At 35.4% G+C, this 20,043-nt stretch overlaps 1 protein-coding gene across 1 annotated transcript in view; it reads right to left on the reverse strand.

Annotated features, from left to right (window-relative positions):
* LOC117412539 (bis(5'-adenosyl)-triphosphatase-like) overlaps nt 1-20,043 on the reverse strand; it is a 294,642-nt gene that overhangs the window by 201,880 nt on the left and 72,719 nt on the right. The window lies entirely within an intron of this gene.

Genomic DNA, 20,043 nt, shown 5'->3' on the forward strand with positions numbered 1-20,043 from the left:
CCCATCCAAGAATTCAGAACCTCAGCACCCGTTTTACGGTCGTAAAACATGCGCAATCCTTTTATAAATCTGGGCCTGTGTTTAAAAGCCAATTGGAAGATTATTTTCCTCTCATCCGGTGTGCTGACATTTTTACCAGCGTACTGGTGCACAGAGGCCGTAAAACTTACTTTTCATTGTCAGTTGAGTTTACCAGATTACCAATAAATAAATAAGTAAAAATATCATTTGTACAGCTCTGTTGGGAAAGGAAAGGAGATAATAAATACTGTAAAGACTATAACATTTTGCCCTCCAGCGATCCAAGTTATAGAGGTAATGGTATACATAATAATCCAATTACATGCAGCTATGATCTTATTAATTAATACATGCAGTCTGGTTGGGATACTGGCAATATGGGTATAATGTTATTCTTAACCTTGCAAAGAGTTTTCTCTCTCTGAATTTACAAGGTTATGTTAGAGCAAGAATGGGCTTAGGTCAGCCAGGGTGTCCTCGGCTCCCCACGCACCAGCAACCCTTGTAGTCTGGCCAGGTGCCTGCGGGCTTGCCTGTAAGATGCCCAGAGCTGCGTTGTCCTCCGACGCTGTGGCTCTGAGGTGGCTACACGGTGACTCTGCACTGTGAAAAAAAGCGGTCGGCTGACAGCACACGCTTCGGAAGACAGCGTGTGCTCGTCTTCACCGCTCCCGAGTCAGCGCAGCGGTGGTAGCGGTGAACTGAGCCTAAAAAAAAAATAATTGGATATGCCAAATTGGAAGAAAATAATAAAATAATTGGCGATTACTAAATTTAAATGAAAAAAAAAAACATGATTTAAAAGTGTATATAACATCAATAATGATATCTAGCATTGTCTCCTTAATGATTTACAGCCTTACAATTGCACTAGTCATAAAACTATTTATCTTAAAATCCAGACATAATTTATCTTTTTCCAGACATAGGTTTCCCCATCAGAACCTTTGAAATATAATCAATGTTTATCACATCACAATGCACTTTGTCAAATAATAAATAAATAAATAAATAAATAAAAATAAACTATGCTTCTGTTTTTACAAAGGCTAAATTATTCTGCTTTTGGGACCTAATAAAGGACTTCCAGCACTGTAAGAAAAGCAGCTTATTTCTAATTGGTTGGTTATGAAATAATAAAGTTTCAGAGAGGTTGTACCATTTTTTTCCAGATGTTTCCCTGCTTTTTTTTAAATAAAATGTATAATTTTGCTGTTAAGCCCAGCCAACATTTATATATGTCATAGCCTGTTTTATAGTGCTTTGTCAAAGCTGTATACTCTCTCATTAAAATGCCAATGCATGTTATAATAGGTTCAATCTCAATGTTGTAAGCAGTAGAGCTTAATACCACCACCCTAAACCATCACAACCCTACCATAATAAATACATGGTTTATGTCAGAAAAACTGTTCTTGTGAAACATTAGTTCTACAGCATTCCTGATGGAAAAAAGTGTATGCATGAACTTGAGACCCAGACCATACCAAACCATAACAAATTAAACCATTTGTCTACAACATACTGCTCCACTAATTGCTATCATCCTTCAGTACAGTAAAAAAAAATTACAAAATGTTATGCAAAACTACAGCTCTGAAAAGTTATTTGGTGACACTTAAATATAAAAGCCTCACCTCTGGGATTATCCAATAAAGAAAGTGTGACAATAGGGCAGTCTTTAAATTGGGCCAGCTTTGCTCTTGTTATGTTTGGAGTATAAACCCTAAGGGGACAAGATTTCTTCTTGTCAAGTGCTGCAACTGTATATTTCACTTGAAATATTCTCAGTGCACCTGAAGGGGATAAAATAATAATGCTAATGTATTTCTCTGTATGTCAATGTGCCTCATCAATATTGTTTTGACATGGTGTGCACAACATATTCTTGCCCAGTTCTGTGACCCGTGCTGTGCATACTTAAATGAGCCTGCGGCATACCATAATCTTTTTTTTTGGACAGTCAAGTGGAGGTCATTTTAACTGTTCAGAAACAATGCCATATCAAGAATATTATCACAAAAGAGTGTTTGTTCATATTTGTCAACCTCAGCTGAAACATCATTATCTTTGAATTACAATGGATAAAAACACCTTTATTTGGCACTCCTCATTCTCACCTGGAAGTCTGAAGTCCATTCCAGGATTTTCAGTTTGGTTCGGAGTCTCTGTCTGTTCTCTGACACCACTGAGCCAGTACATCGGACACAAACATTGGGATCAATAAGGTGAGTCAACCTAATGCACAGACAGTGGCTGAGGTGCAAACTGCACCAAGTGCTTAGCATCACAGTATCTTAACAACTATACAAAAGAGCCTGGACTGTTGCTGACATGTGCTACCTCCTTTACACCACTGACATAAGTCTTGTGCAGACTCCTGCTGTGTCTTTAAACTCTGGACCCCTCCACTCCACTCACCCTGACACACTACAATATCTAAACTTTATTTAATCCATCCATAGCAGACTTTGAAACGGAAAATTAGTTCAAGCTTTGCAAATAGGGCCCAGCGTTTCTAAGCTGCGCAGACAGCCTTTATGTCCAGTTTTATCACATTCTTTATTGTGATCATCTCATTCAAAACTTACATTATATAACTTTGCAGTATGTTACTGTACTGCGACCTCCCAGGGGGCTAACAAATCTTTCACTGGATCTGAGAAAGGAGTAAAACTATCAGGTTTGAAAAGTTAAAAAGATAAATTACAGACTTTCCATCATTTTAAACTCTGAAAATGAAAATGACTCCAGGCAATTCTGCTGTGCAGGATCTCATAAGAGCATTAATATTTGAAACACAGAAGGACTGGTAGCTTTCACAGTAAATGCATGTTTTATAGTAAGGAATTTACAGATACTCGGCAAATACAAATACCTTCATTTAACCAAATCGTAATTATTTGTAAAGTTTATTTTATGTTTTGTTATTTTACAACATTGAAATGTTACCTTTAATCATTAAAATCAAAGGCAGCTACAATTATTCATACTCTCTGGCAAATCAAAAGGCAGTCTGCTTCTTTGCCATTTTTTCTGCCGCTGACAAGCTTATTTAAGAACAGAGATGGTGTGCAAAACAACAGAACTCAAAGCTCACAGGAGTTTGACTTACCAAGAGAAAGACAAAACAATAGGTTTCAGCATTCGTGGGTTGCGTTACGATTTGGTTAGATGACACGTGACCAACACTCAAAGTTATATCCACAAGGGGGCGTGCAGAACATTCATAATTGGCTTTCCTGTTAATATCTTTTGCATGATTACATGTGTTGGCTTAATCGATTACATTTTATCTTTTCAGATCGATTGCACATTCCTACAATCTACCACATCTGATTATACTTTGATGACACTCTTTCCTTAATTGCATTAAACATGTATGGTTTAGCGTTGGAAACACCAATTGTGCCCTGGGCTGTCTGGCTGGCACAGTAACATTTACTATACCACCTCCTAATGATCCTGTCCGGATCTTACTCTAAACTTCCAAACCAAAAACAATTAATATTACCTGGCACTCTGGAAGGTGTCGAAGGCATTGCAAAAGTGCAGCTAGTAAGTTGAAAGGGGCAGACCTGTACATGACTTTACATGACTTGATCTGCCACTGCTGAACATATAAAGCTTCAGGCCTCTCTTGCTGTGGTTATTATTCTGTAACAACCCAGCAAGGACATTTTAACCTTAGCTGACCAAAAACTAGCACTGCTCCTGTCTATATGGATATGAATTCCTTTAAAGATCCCTCATTAAATAAAGTGAACTCCTCGAAACCTTCAGTTCGTTAGGCAAGAATAGGCCAGGGCTTTTTCAGCTTTAAAAAATGGATTTGCATTCCAATGGTCTATTTTAAAATTGCTTTGTGAACCGTATCAGCTTTCACTACAGGGCTGGACATAGTTTGATGTCCAGAGTTCTCAAAGAGATCTTTCAGGGAATGAATTTACTAAAAAAAAATAATTTAAAGGAATTACAGCACCCCCCATTTTATAACACTGTATATTGGAGACATGGCGTTATTTGTGTTCCGCCTATGAGAAGAATGTCAATGGAATAGTAGTATTGGATAAACTGAACATAAATTGTGACTTCTAACTTTTGAGTTGAGTACAGTAGACCCCCGTTAATCCTTGCAGATTGGGACCAATTTGAGCCTGAATTAGGGTTTGGGAAATCCTTGCACTATTAATTGAAAACTCGAAACATGCAAGAATACAAATAAATACAGATAAGACAGTCTTAAGTCTGCTTTCTGCTCGCTTGTCTCTGGTTTCAGTAACTACAATACAGTACTGTTAGTTGGCTTGCACTATACTGTCCTCAATTTAATTGAATTCAATTAAATTATGACTGTCCACTTCCGCACAGATACGCTGATTTCTGCACTAATAAAGCGCGCAAATACCCACTTCCGCATAGATCAGATGATTTCTGCACTAATACATTTTGATAATGTACTGTATTAAACTGCACGGATTATCGAAACATGAATTATTGATACACGGGAGTCTACTGTATATGTAAAAGGAAAAATCTGATACTTTGTATTCTTATAATCTGATATATTATAGTTACCCATGCATGTAAATGGCATACACGTAACAAAACAATTGCTACATTTAAAAGTTTTTCCATTAAGATTTGGATCACTTCTTCCACATTGTCTATTAATAGCTAGGTACAGTATGTTATATCGTGGCAGTCAATGCCATTTCACATTTGTCTTCAATATGAGATTCCACTTACTTTTACATTCTTAAGAAAGATGTGTATTCTTAAAATGCAAACACATTGTAACAGGAGATCATGCACAGGGAGACTGTCTGTCAGTTAATCTGTCAATTAATCTGTCAACCAACCAAAATGATTTCCCTGAAGTTATGTTCACTGACAATGTGGTAAATGACTGTTTTTTATAAGTTCCATAGAGCTATTCTTCTTCTTCTTCTTCTTCTTCTTCTTCTTCTTCTTTGTTTATTTAGCAGACCTCTTTATCCAAGGCGATTTACAGAGATTAGGGTATGTGAACTATGCATCAGATGCAGAGTCACTTACAACAACGTCTCACCCAAAAGACAGAGCACAAGGAGGTTAAGTGACTTGCTCAGGGTCACACAGTAAGTCAGTGAGTGAGCCGGGATTTGAACCAGGGACCTCCTGGTTACAAGCCCTTTTCTTTAACCACCGGACCACAATAACTGAGTACCAGTCAGAGAGGCAACACGGCTACATGACTGCTTTACAGTTTTACTTATTGGCCACAAGCTGATTGTTAATTGCAATGGCCAGCTATCCAACTACATTGTGTGGGCTCATTAAGTATTGTAATTATGGAATAATATTGTATTCTGTGATTGCATCCTGGTAAACAGGTATTTCTAGACTGCCACCAAACATGGATGACTACAATTAGAAAAGTCAATTACGACATTGGAATTATATAAAAATAATCATCATTTCAGACCGCATTATCTACAAATGCAGCCAGGGAGATGTCAGAGAATACATTCATTTTGTGTGCTTAACACAATTCATATTATGAAATTTATGAATACAGTAATCTTCTTTTTTATTTTTTTATCACATGTTAATAATTGTCAGTTTAATGAATGTCTACAGACAAAGTGCTTTGGTTCTGCTCAATATTTGCTGCCATTTATTTAAAAGCCATTAATTTTACTGCCATCAGTTAGCTGCAGACCAGGACAATTGTAGTTTATACATAGTGGTAATTCCAGCCTAGGAAGAATAAAGGATGTATAATCAGCACGTTATTGCAAACTGGTAAACTAGATTAAATTAGATTTGTGTGCCTTGTCAATGTTTTACTTTCCTTAAGTTTGTGTTTTTCCTGAATGTTCTATAAGGAAAACTGCAGTTTCAGTGTTAAGCACCGTATGTAGATATAAACTACAGAAGCTCATTCACTCACTGTGTTGGGCACATGTAGACCTCCTTGAGAGTTGAGGCCAAAATCAGAGATGTTGAAACATACCAAAAAGCACCACATTAAACTATTAATGGAGCAGTGAAGACAATAGGCACAGCTGGCACATGCACTTTCAATAGGTCTTTAAGATTTAAGCTTGTTGCTACATTTCGCATTACATTGAGTTGGTACCTCCAACTTTCCTTCAAACTCCGGAGGTCTAAACAAAACTATTTATTCGTATAGACCCCAATTATTTCAAGGTTATTTTGTTTTCTTGTGTACTGTCCATTCAGAGTATGAAAAACTTCTATGTCGACACAACATTAAATTCTCTTCACGAGAAACTTTTAATTAGGCTTCACTGCTTACATTATTTGTTCTGAAAACCATTTTAAAACTTGCCGGAATGGAATACTGAAATCTACATTAATATCACAAAAATAATAATCGAAGAGGCCCTCTTAGTTCTGGCTCCTAAATGAACATATGTGCATTGTGAATATCAAAGGGGGAAAAAATACATATTTGTAGATAATGGGGGGTTTTTTGGTGTGTTTTTTTTTTGTTTTTGTTTTTTTTACTTATTTTTTCCATAAACCCAAGCATAGACTGTTGGCTGTACAATTATCTCACTTCTGTTGAGATAAAATAACTTTAAATGTACATTTCTCGCTGAAGAAATATCTTTCCTTGCTAATGTACTGCCATGTGCTCTATTTCACGGTTATTTTCTGTCAATTTCATTTTGTTTCATTTTCCCCAAATAATTCCAAAATACCATGAAAACAGTCCCCCCTGATTTTCAACAGTTTTAATAACCTAGTTAGTATATACTTGTTCTGTAGATTTTATTTTTGCTCTGAGACACAAATAAATATCAATTACACTCTGTTGATCCCTGTGCAAAGATAAAGGTACATTTCAGAGAGTAATAAAACAAATATGCAAAGATTTGAAATCCACTCCAGATTAAGTTTCTGCTGCTTCCTGGTATCTATGGTGCAGATGCTGAGAACAAATTCACTTCAATGGTCTAGCTTAGTTAACGTAACCATTTAAGTGAAAACCAGATTTGCATCACTATAAATAGTAATAATATTATTAAACTACTTTAATAATAAATGGTAAGAATATAAATTAATGGTAAATATTTAACATCAATAAGTTTTAACACTGTGGAGAATGAAATGCAGTATGCAGTTGTAGTCATTATTAACAAGTACATGTTAATCTATCTCTATGTAAACCAAAATGCAATATTCATTTTGCAAGTACACAGTTGCTTAATCAAAACTACTACAAATCTATGGCAATTAAAGCGTGCTTAGATTTTAATTAATTTAATTAATTAAATTAAGCAGTGTGGAGTAGTGGTTAGGGCTCTGGACTCTTGACCGGAGGGTCGTGGGTTCAATCCCCGGTGGGGACACTGCTGCTGTACCCTTGAGCAAGGTACTTTACCTAGCTTGCTCCAGTAAAAAATCCAACTGTATAAATGGGTAATTGTATGTAAAAATAATGTGATATCTTGTAACAATTGTAAGTCGCCTTGGATAAGGGCGTCAGCTAAGAAATAAATAATAATAATTGAATGAAAAAGTTAAAATCGCCGGATGTTTCTATTTTATTTTTCGTGTTGCTTTATTTTTATTTTAGCACTACAGCACATCATAAAACTGACATTACATAGTTTTGACTTTAATTGGTGCTAAAAGTCATAACTTGGGCTATAATTTTGCAGTATTTTAGTATAGTCAAGCTTTTAACATAATTCATTCTCCAAAGTTCATATTCAGTTGCGCAGAACTTTTATGTGCAGAACCATTTTAATTGCTCACTCTCCTGCCCTGTACATCTCCTGCCTTCTCAAGGTGTCACTTGGAGGACTGGCATGGTGAAAACAGCCCAGCGAGCAGCCCACACACACGCACACGCACACACACACGCACACGCATACACACACGCACACGCACACACACACACTCACACAATGAATTGTTTTCCATTAGATTTGTCATTTCACCTGAATAATTCCTGGTAATTATGAATAATGATGTTATTTGACATTCTAATAGCACTCTGCCGCACAGCTCCAATCCATCAGTCATTGTCATCGAGGTCAGATATTTGTATTGAACTGCCTCGTTGGGAGTTCATTAAACAGTTAAATGACATTATGCACTGTAATTATGTCTCAAAGGCCAAATGGCTGCATCACGATTGTGTTTCCAATTTTTTTGTTCAATGTTTTCTTCTAATCTATAGAAACAGTATAACCTTGAAAAATCCAGCTATATCTCTTCTGGAAAAACCCCTCTTGACCAGCTTACCGTTGGCACTTTATGACAAAGCAGGGGCATAAAGTTCAGTGTCACCTCTGGAAAAGGTTGTAAGGAAAAGTAGTCTTAATTATGAAATGGATTCCAAGGAGGCAAGTACAGATGAGTCATGGTATTATGTTAGTTAAGCATCACTATAATAAGATATTTTAATTTTCATGACCTTAGATCTCTTGCTTTTGTTCTTTTTTGGCTAAGGATGCTTATCACATGTCAGTGCATCGGGCTACAGATCTGGTTGCGGAAGTTGCAAAGCTTTCCATTAATTATGCTGAAAAACATTGATATCGTTTCTGGTTTTCTACTCGAAAAAAAAACATAGTTATAATAACTTAATAAATAGTATAACAATAAGGACTAGCAAATTATTGAATGTAGTACTGGTAGCAGAATTGGCAGTTACTGAAACAAATAACCCATCTAATCATTCTATGTTGCCAGTAAATGGATAACATTTGGGGGAACACTGTAGTTGTGGGGTGTCTTGCTTATTAAATTCTTTTTTTTTCTATTCATGAATACAAGATATTTAAAGAACACAGGGGCATATTTTTAAAGCTTTTGCTCCAGCCAGTAAATAACTTTTGAGATAACATTCCAAGTTAATGTTACAAAATGAGAATCAAACAACTTGAGGGTGCTGTCTTAGTTGTTTGGTTGTAGTTTAACAAGTGTCTGAGTGGTGTAAAACAGGCCACAATTCCCCCTCCCCCAGGAGAACAAACCACAAATATTACCAGAGTATTCTACTGTATGAAGCGCTTGAGAATTGGTGTTTGTTGTACATCTAACCTCTGCATCAGACTGCTCTGTAAGGATTTTTCCAACACAGACACGGTTTGTTTAATCTTAATTTTCTAATCTAGAAGTCCCATCTGCTCAAAGGTAAACATCAAATAACTTAATTCATTCTCTTTCTAATTACCTCATTTCCATGTCTTGTTATCAGGTTTAATATTGAGTATGATACTGGTATACAAACCTGTAAATTACCCATAATTATTATTTACTGGATTCTAGATTGAGTATGCATATAAAGGTATAATAAATGGCATCGTAACTGATTCTGAATATCTTACATTATTCCAGAAACAAAATGAAATTGCTCATGGAAATAGGGACAGGTTGTTGATTTATTGGTCTTCCCAGCATGATACCACCCTAATCGGCAGACGTGAGACTAGAGCACTTGACCTTGTAAAGCAGTACTTCAGCACAGAGGCAAACTACTCCTTTGCACGGAAAATCTAAAACCAGGTCACCAACTTTTATTGATTGCTGTTTAACCAAAAAAAAGTGACAGGCGTTATTACATTTACTGTTTTTGTCTATCAATCCAATCTAACATTATGGTCTAATAAAGTATTAGGTCAGAAAGCAGGGGGCACTGTATGATTTTATCAAGGCCAGCACTTATATCAAACTTTTTGGTACTAACCAAAGCACCAATAATAGATTCGATTTTTTTTTTTTTTCATATCATATGTATTGTTATGCAAAGATGTTAAAGAAAACATTGTATGCTGTCATCGTATAAGAATGATGATTTTGATATTTCTCATCTCAAGATGCCCCCCAAGAATTGTATATGATTTCATGCTGGCCCATGAGAAGCCACTTTTTGAGCAATCCCATTTAAAGTCTACACTATGATGAATCTATTATTCTCAAACACAATCAGTCAAAACCCTTGTGTTTATCTTTCATTTCATACAGCTACATGTCTTAGAAAAATGGAAGAATATAAAAGGTCAGCCCTTCAGCATACCTAATGACCTGATTTTTCTTTGCTTTCCTTCTAACAGAAACCCAGTGATCCATGAAGTAACCACCCAACCACTTACTCAAAGCATTATATTTCACTGCCTTACCTTGACATAACCAGAGATTACTTTCATCATGTACACATTTAAAACAGGAGAATGTGTAAATGCATTTAGGGTTAAGAACGAGACATACTGTAGAAGTGAGACATGTCAAAAACATTAGGTTTAAGACACTATAAAATCACAATGGAGTGTATATCTGTACCAGCACAATGTAAATCATATCACATCAAACAGTACATCATGTTTTATACAGAATGCCGTATTCCAGTATTTCAGAAAATTAAGTAAAGACCTGTATCAGACATTATACTAAATGTTTTACTGTCAGTCACGTCCACTTGGAAACCCAACGGATAGTTAGAAACACATAAATAAAACTTAAACTAAATTATTTTAACTAAGCAGTTAGGGTTCTAACTATACAATTAGACATGTTCATTTTCTTTATCATTTAGCTGCATTGGGGGCAATGTTCCAAATATAATTTGAATGCCTGTTAATCATTTCTGCATCAGTCATCTAGTATCCAGTGCATATTTCCTTTTTTGTGACATACAAATTTAAACCTACATATTGTATTAGTTCTTGTCAGCTGTTACAGAGAATTGGTTAAAATGCTAATTTATTCCAGCATCCAGAAAGCTAGAACACGAATTCAACACTGATTTCAGATCAGGTCATGTGTAAAATACTTGACTTTGATCTCCCAATAGATCAGTGATCACACCTAACTAAATTATACTACAATGAGAATTATGTTTCACGGTATTAATACATTTTTTTAAAAATGATAGCTTAGTTCATCTTGGCTTGACAAATTGTGTTTTGGGTCCTTGGGGGCCCTGTTTTGTTACAATTACTTTTTACCTTCGCTAATGTGCCTTTGCTTTTGTGCTTGATTTCAAATAGGACCCATAGTGTTGTTAGCATGTCTTGTGGCTCCCTCCTCCTCCTCTTAGTGTGTCCCCTCTATACAGTACCTCAGCTGCAGCTATGCACATCTGTATACCAAAGGTCATTTAAAAAAATGCTTCTGATGCAGTAGTAATCCCTGACAACAAGCAGACATTCAAATCAGACATTCAAATTAGTTATTCTACAACAGTTATCCTGTCTCATTGGTAATTCGGTGAGTTAGTGTGGGTGTTGGCTGGCTTGAGAACTACCTTCCTCAAGTTAAGTGCCTTACTATAATGTTATTTGATCTTGGCCAATGGTATGAGACTGGGATCTCTTGTCTGAGCCAATGAGGCAAAGCGAGTACCAGTGATCAACGTGTGTGTTGTGTATGATGAATTGCCTATGCTCAGTCTGGCATCCACTGTGTAATGTATACTACCTGTTTGTTTGTTTTTTATGTGAAAGCTACTTAATGGGATTTACCAGGTCACTGTACTGTGTTTCAGCTGCCCTACATATTGTCAGTCACATCTCTGCAGCCTGGGATACAGCATTTCAAGCGCTTCAAGCTGTACAATACTTTACACATCTCTCATGGAAGAATCTGGCTTGGCATTTATGAAACCAATGATTATGATCAGATACAAATGTGTTTAAATTTAGGATCAGCATTATGGTTACCTTTAGGGTTAGGCATTAATACTAGGGTTAAATTGATAGGATTACTGTTTGAAATGTATTTTGATGAGAGTTAGCAATTTGTATACTTAATCCAGAGGTTCTACTACAGTATGTAACAAAACATATATCTAGTATTGAAATCTGGGCACTAGGTTCAGCATTTACAGTGCTTAAATAGCTTAAAACATCCCCTTATTTATTTATTTATTTATTTTTTAATGTTATTATGTCTTACCCTGGTGTGATATACAGTAGATTCACTAAATCAACCCTGAAGCATCATTCAGAGTAGACCAGACAGCTGTAAAACATGTAAAATGTACATTTTACTGCACAAAATACTTCATAAGCACTTTATTTCACTTGACTCCACTTTGTGGTTTTCCATGAATGTTATATGCAAATGAATCATAAACTTGTGTCAAACACCAAGACTCAGTAAATACATATTTGCACTGCTCTGACAACAACATAGCTGCATTTCATGTTCATATTATCTTTTATGATCTCTTTGTGACTTCCTCTCACACTTTCAACAGCAATAAAAAAACAAATAAGTCCTTCAATAGTCACTGGGAGCTATTAACTGTCTTGGCACCAAATATGATTTTTAAATTACCCTCAAAGTCATGTAATATTTAATACACTATAAAAGCTATTATATGATTTTTTAATACACGATAACATATTTTTTGAGAAAATCATTGTAAAGGGTCTATGATTTTAATGAGATCTAATATCCTAAATAATTGGTCTTTTATTGCTACACCCCAGTCGTTCAATCTCCATAGCCACCACCCAGGACCATAATGTTAGGGTTGGGGTTGTGGATCTGGTAAGGGTTAGAGTTAGGAGTATTGAGAGTATCCCCTGTATAATCTGCATCTCGTGTAGAATTTTCATGACTAAGCAGCTTGTTTTACATTTCTTGTGTAACATGTTGCACCAAATCAAGAATATTGGAAGGTATGGAAAGTTCTGTAACAGTTACCCCTTGTATACTGTCCTACCAAAAACACTACAGTACATAATACTGAATACTATAACCAGTGTTGGCGAGTAACACATTCATTGTAACATTTTTCAGTACCTGGTAACTGTAATGGTTCCTTTTTCAGACAGGTAGCTAAATGTGGTAGAGCATTAAATGGTATGTGACTAGGGTTAACGCATTACTTCAGAAAGTGCTTAAACAGTGCAAGTCAAACCTTACATTTCACATGAATGCACTTTTATATCACCTTACTAGCAAATGGAATGAGAGGAGGGAGTGAGTGGGTTTGATAGCTGGATATTCAAAGAACATTTTTCAAACCGGAAAAATATATGGCTTGATTCATGCGTCCTTCAAAAAGACAAATCTGCCCGATTCCAGCCTTGCTGAAGCACCCCCAGATGAGTCCAATTTTCAGCTTTGCCCAACACCTGGTCGTCTAATGGTTAGACGGAGACCTGGAGAGGCCTACAAGCCACAGTGTCTCGCACCCACTGTGAAATGTGGTGGAGGATCGGTGATGATCTGGGGGTGCTTCAGCAAGGCTGGAATCGGGCAGCTTTGGCATGAAGCCAAGTACAAGGTTGTCCTGGAAGAAAACTTGCTTCCTTCTGCTCTGACAATGTTCCCCAACTCTGAGGATTGGTTTTTCCAGCAGGACAATGCTCCATGCCACACAGCCAGGTCAATCAAGGTGTGGATGGAGGACCACCAGATCAAGACCCTGTCATGGCCAGCCCAATCTCCAGACCTGAACCCCATTGAAAACCTCTGGAATGTGATCAAGAAGAAGATGGATGGTCACAAGCCATCAAACAAAGCCGAGCTGCTTGAATTTTTGCGCCAGGAGTGGCATAAAGTCACCCAACATCAATGTGAAAGACTGGTGGAGAGCATGCCAAGACGCATGAAAGCTGTGCTTGAAAATCAGGGTTATTCCACAAAATATTGATTTCTGAACTCTTCCTAAGTTAAAACATTAGTATTGTGTTGTTTAAAAATTAATATGAACTTATTTTCTTTGCATTATTCGAGGTCTGACAACACTGCATCATTTTTGTTATTTTGACCAGTTGTCATTTTCTGCAAATAAATGCTCTAAATGACAATATTTTTATTTGGAATTTGGGAGAAATGTTGTCAGTAGTTTATAGAATAAAACAAAAATGTTAATTTTACCCAAACACATACCTATAAATAGTAAAACCAGAGAAACTGATAATTTTGCAGTGGTCTCTTAATTTTTTCCAGAGCTGTATATTTCAAACTGTAACTGTTATTAATTGTATTTTTTTTTAAGTAATAACTTACAATTTTGTTCAAGTAACTGTAATTACACACAACCCACACATAAATCCATAGATTCATGCCTGTTATAATTAAACAAGGTGCATGTTATTCTCTTACAGGAATTAGAATTGAAATAATGCACTCCTGGGATCAATTTAACAATACATGCTTACGTCTATGGGAAATATATTTGTTAAACTATGAGCCACACAGGGAATTTGTGTTTCAATACCAGCAGCCTCTTCTTGCCTTTTGAAGGTGCCCACATTCAACACCTTTGGAAGAATGAAAATAATTCATGCAAGGTTAACTCAAAGTCCAGAATACATTTTAATAGGATTATTGGATCACACCTTGTTATAATTAATCTTGAAGAAACATTGGAGAAAAGGGGGATAATATTTATATGCATACAAAGAGAATTTTTAACTGCCCCCAAAGGCAGTTAAAATTAATGTATACCTACTGCATATGTTTGAATGTGTTTCTGGATTCAGGTCCTCTGTACATGCACAACGCACACACAGATAGGATATTAGTTATGCAATGGGGGCTGTGTAAGTGGCTACTTGGGACAACAGCAACTTCAGTGTCTTCTCTGGGTCCACATGGAAACCCTGGTTGGTGTGAGTCTAGTTCCTGTGCACAGGGCTATGAGCTGTCTGCTTCTCAAATGCTCTGTAATCATTTTAGATACACGACAACAATACAACTATTCTTAGGATATTTATTTTTCACCAAATCAAGAATATTGGAAAGCTCTGTATTCTGTTTACCTATCATACACTTCATATATTGTTTTAACTAGCAAGCCAACAGAAAGTTAAGCTGAAACAACTATTGGAAATGTATTCAATAAAAAGTTCCATATTCATTTTAGTTGGTGTAGTTTATGCATCATTATGCTAATCCGTAGCCTTTGATGTTATGCAGAAACACAAACATTTACATAATAACTTTATTGTTTGCAATAAGATAAGATTTATTTCTGCTGAAAATGTGCAGATAAATAGTTTTCTCCTCTGCCTAATCATATGAAAAACATCAATACAAGACATTTGCACACAGGATGTAGAGAAAACTAAAAGTATTAACTTTTTTTTTAACTTTTTTTTTTAAGTACAAGATGACTACATTTTGATTTGTATCACTTTTTGATAACTGTACTGTCAATTGGATAAGCTGCAGCAAAAAGACATAATTGGAAAGGTACGAAAATGCCAGTAGACCGTTTCTGAAATATCAGTAACAGTTATAAAACCCTTTGAGCTGATTTCTTTACTGGCTTCTTCAGTTGTTTCTTAATTAAATGGATTCCACTATATTAAACTACCAAACATGAACATATCCTAAATCATTCATCTTTAAAACAGATACTGGATCTTTATCGAATTGATATTTGTGTTATCTCCAGACATCCTGGTCAGCAAGCTCATCAAGATAATTAATAACCCCATAACTGAGAAAATAGAACACGGTTTATTTAGTGTGGCTTCTGCATCAGACTGTCTAATTTACTCTCATCAATCACTGATATAACTTTAATCAACCTCATTACCACCAGTAATTCATCCAATTATCACTGCATTGTCAGCCAATTCGAATTTTACACTTAAAAATAAGATATTGAATACAGTAGCAAATAACATGCAAGCCATATAACAAAACAGTCAGCACAGTCCAAGCATTGTCTTAGACCTTGTTATGGTTCTGTTCATACCAAACTGTAGAAACATGGCTGAACCACATACTGTAATGGAATATTCTGAACGTTATTGTGTTGATTTGAAAAAGTAAGTGTTGTGTCACTCCCAGCACAGCATTTAGTATGCACCTCACATTCAAAGGCAACCTCTGGCACTCACGTTTTTACCTGTCTTTTTTTTTTTTTAATCCAGGGAAGGAAGATTCCCATTTAGATATACTTGCACTATAAAAAATGGACCGAAGATTACAGGAACAAGGCTATTTTCATGTATGCCCTTGAAGTTCCAAATACTACAGTAGATATTCCACTTGTCACATTTCTGTTAACTTTAAAAGCTTTTGACAGCAACTGTCGATTTGTCTTCCTAATTTGCCTCCAATGCATTGCAGAAACTTTTGGGTATGCATTGCATCAAATACCCTGGAGATTTAAAACCAGGGTTGCTAGTGGCAAGGGAAACAGACATACACAATGCCAAACTACTTATGGTTACTTTTTAATATGTTAGCAGGCCATATGCTACCTATGCATGTAAACTAAAAACCAGGAATGCATGTTACAATTCTGATAATTACACAGAAAACAAATCCACAATGATATACATAACATACAACTGATAAAAGCTCACTCCTTGCAAGATCGTGTGTATTCTGCAGTTAGTTTGACCAAGCAGCAACAAGTTCATTATAGAAAACTTAATACATTATATCCATTTGGAATGTAGTACAGTTATTGTTTTTTGTAGAAGTGCCATTATTATTTATTTTAATCTCTTATTAATGCTACTAACATGTTCTATTCAATCTTTCTTCAGGTACTACACTTGAGATTAAGCATGTGGCATTTTTTCTGCAAATAATCATACCAAAGTTAGAACTCCTGGTTGTCTTAATTTAATCGCTTTATTAAAATTGCCATATGCTAATTTAACATGGCACCACTTGTTTTCGGTGGTTTAGATACACAATAATAACATTTGCGAAAACTGCAAACATCTCTAAAAATGAAATAACATACATGAACAGCAATGAGCTAAACTAAAAGAGTTTTCACTCCCATTACATTCTTACATATCCCATTGCTGTAGAAGACAACAGGCCCAGTCACTGGACGTTCTTAGAAAATGACACAAAAACAAAACAGCTTCACATGTCTGCCTGTCATCTAAGCACCAGAAAAGCAAGTTATATTTGGTATTTTCTTTCAAGAACAACTAAAGCCAAACCAAACACAGCCAAAAAAAAAACCTTTGCAGCTAACATAGTTTTGTTGTCTGTTCCCAGGATTTTAAGTGTAGTATAACAGTAAGGTGCCCTTACAACTCAATTCAGGTGTTTCATGTTTTGTTCATCTTGATCTTAATTCAAAAACCATTCATTAGATAGCCCCCTCTATGTGATTTGTAGTGCTAATTTCTCACTGGAATACAGAAGCAGTCAGAAACAAAAATAATAATTCTTCCGTTGTCATGATAACAGAATTTTAAATACACTTCCCTTTATGTGTGTGTGAGCCTCAGCAGTAAACAGTGCAATATTTCTTTTTTATTATTATTATTATTTATTTCTTAGCAGACGCCCTTATCCAGGGCGACTTACAATCGTAAGCAAATACATTTCAAGTGTTACAATACAAGTAATACAATAAGAGCAAGAAATACAATAACTTTTGTAAAAATACATTTTGTATATGTATTCAAAATCTAGATCAGTGATTGTATTGCGATACGCTCTAATTAAGCATCAAAGTAAAAATCTGTTCTACATAAAATTCAATCCTGTTAAACCAAGAGCAACACCCTCATTAGCCATACCAACCAGAAAACATGTATCACAATTTCTGATGAGTAGACATGAGCTTAACTTGAATACATAGTGATATTCAAACTACACATATAATTAGAGTACCAGAATTTTTTATTTATTTATTTATTTATTTATTTTTAATATATAAGCTCTGGTAAATCATCTAAATGTATTTCCTATAATTAGTACATACAAAAACAAGACATGAAAAGACAAAGATGGCTTTGGGTTCACTGCACTTTATCTAGTTTGGTCTCCAGTTCTGAAGCAGCTCTACACTTATTTATAAAGATGTTACTGCTATAGAGACTTCTGAGCCTCAAGGTGATTTGGAATGGGTCACCTGAGACACAGCTTCTTGACAAGCTCAGAAAGTGATAGTATGAAGGCCCTGCTGTAACAGCAAGCCCTGAAGATCTTTGAAATGTAGTCTTTTCCCCAAATCGTTGAATATGTTATAAGCACAATCCCCTTCTTTGATCCGAGCAAGTTGTCACATTCAAAGCCACTTCCAGGCTAAATCAAGATGTGGGTTATTCTTATTCAGCTGCTCTTTCAGCCCAGACCAAAGTCACAACAATTCCCAGCCTGTCACAGTACTGATTAGCATACACTATTTGCTAAAAAGGGCATTAATATTTTAAATGACAGTTAAATTAAGTGCTGTTTAGTCTGTGTTTTCTGCGATGGTATTATATTACATTCCTCCCACCTATCAAGCATTAGTGAAAACTTCAAATTCCAATTATTTGTGTTCCACGTTGACATTCTATTGACTGGAATTTCTATTTAAAGACTAGCTGACACTTCACCTCTACAATATTATTTAATTGAGGCCTGCCCCAATGTCTTATTTTCTACTATTCAAACACATCATTGGAAAAACATTTAGTACACAAAGTTATGAAAACTATTTGTGACAAGAAAGGATCTCTAACTTCTAAGGGACCCATATAAATCTAATAATGTGACAGTATTATAAAGTATGATATTTTAAAAGTATTATATAATAGCATATATTGTAAAAAAAAAAAAAAAAGTGTAAAAGTCGCACTTGTGTATAAGTTGCCCCCCCCCCCCCCCCCCCTCCTTTTTGAGACAACAATTTCAGGAAAAAGCCTATAGGTCACATTGGTGTATAAGTCGCTCCCCCCGTTTTAGGACCCCCTAAAAACACCTAGAAAATAGACTTATACAAAGGTGTTTACAGTACATATCAAGACAAAAGTGGCTTTTATTCCAACAACATACATGGAAATGAAGAGCCTATAAATTCAGTCCAATAGAAGGCAGTATTTACTAAACAGTAAAATGATGTTGTGGTGTTTCCTTGTTTAATAGTGCATATAACTTTAAGAAAAGAAAAAAAAGACTGACAGAAAAGTAAAACATTTAGTTCAAAATAAATTGAACTATTGGGATTTAAAACTGATGAAAGCAGTCTCTATGTGATATATTAACTTTGACAGCATTCATTCCGTAACTGAAAAAAAACTTGAAACATAGCCATGGGTTCTGATTGGAGCAAATAATGGATTTTCAGTGCAACAACTGATGTCTCTGTTTTTCTTTTCTAGGACTTTAAGTAAATTATAAAGAATAAATCCTATCCGATAGAGCCTACAATCACACACATGTGTTTTTATAATGTATCTGGAAAATAAAAACTGATGCCTAACAATTATGAAAGCATTTTTTTCCAATAAAAAACATAGTTAAACATGTGAAGCTTTAATCATGTTAACAAGAGTGACCTTGCTTGAAGAATACAGACTAGTTGCAGTTTTATACTAATCTGAACTTTCATGAAATATAAAGTGAGTAATAAAAAAATATATATATGATTATATACATTTTCTGTCCTCCCAACTAGATATCCTAGAATTACTGTGGCAAAATAAAACCTGCTTGCACAACTTCCCACACAACGCAAACCTTGTCTCCTGTGTATGAGTATGAGTGTGGGTGGGTCATGTGAGGAGTTCAGACCCAATTAGACTATGGTTGCTAAGGAATCAATTTTTTTATTTTTTTTTTAAATGAAACATGTCTTCAAGCTCCATAATTTAATGTTCCTGGCGCTATATGAGGTAGCCTGGCGCTAGAATCTAGTGCTAAATTTGCACTCCTTTGTTCACAGCAGCTTGTTATGTCACATATTAACACACTGTTTATTCAAATACAGAGTTTGGTTGGGAAAATAAACAGAATGGATTAAGAAAAAATAAATTACATATGAAAATAAGTATAACAAAGGACCAAGAAAAGAATTAATAATAATACAAATCGTGCATTTATGTTTGTTTGTGAATGTATCTTTTTTCAAGAAATGGTGTTCTGCTAGTTTCCATGAACTGAACCAGTTTCTAGTTATACATAATGTTTCAATTGTTTTCAAGACACAAACCAATTAAAACACTTCATCTGCAACTTCAAATTAAAACCCATTTTATAGTTATCATTCGAACGCTTCCACAACTTTCTGTAAACACCTGTTAATAGGCACCTTTCATAAGGTCAATTCAAAATGTAACTGTTGCT

The sequence above is a fragment of the Acipenser ruthenus genome, chromosome 16 (assembly GCF_902713425.1).
Source record: "Acipenser ruthenus chromosome 16, fAciRut3.2 maternal haplotype, whole genome shotgun sequence".
Classification (NCBI taxonomy): Eukaryota; Metazoa; Chordata; class Actinopteri; order Acipenseriformes; family Acipenseridae; genus Acipenser; species Acipenser ruthenus.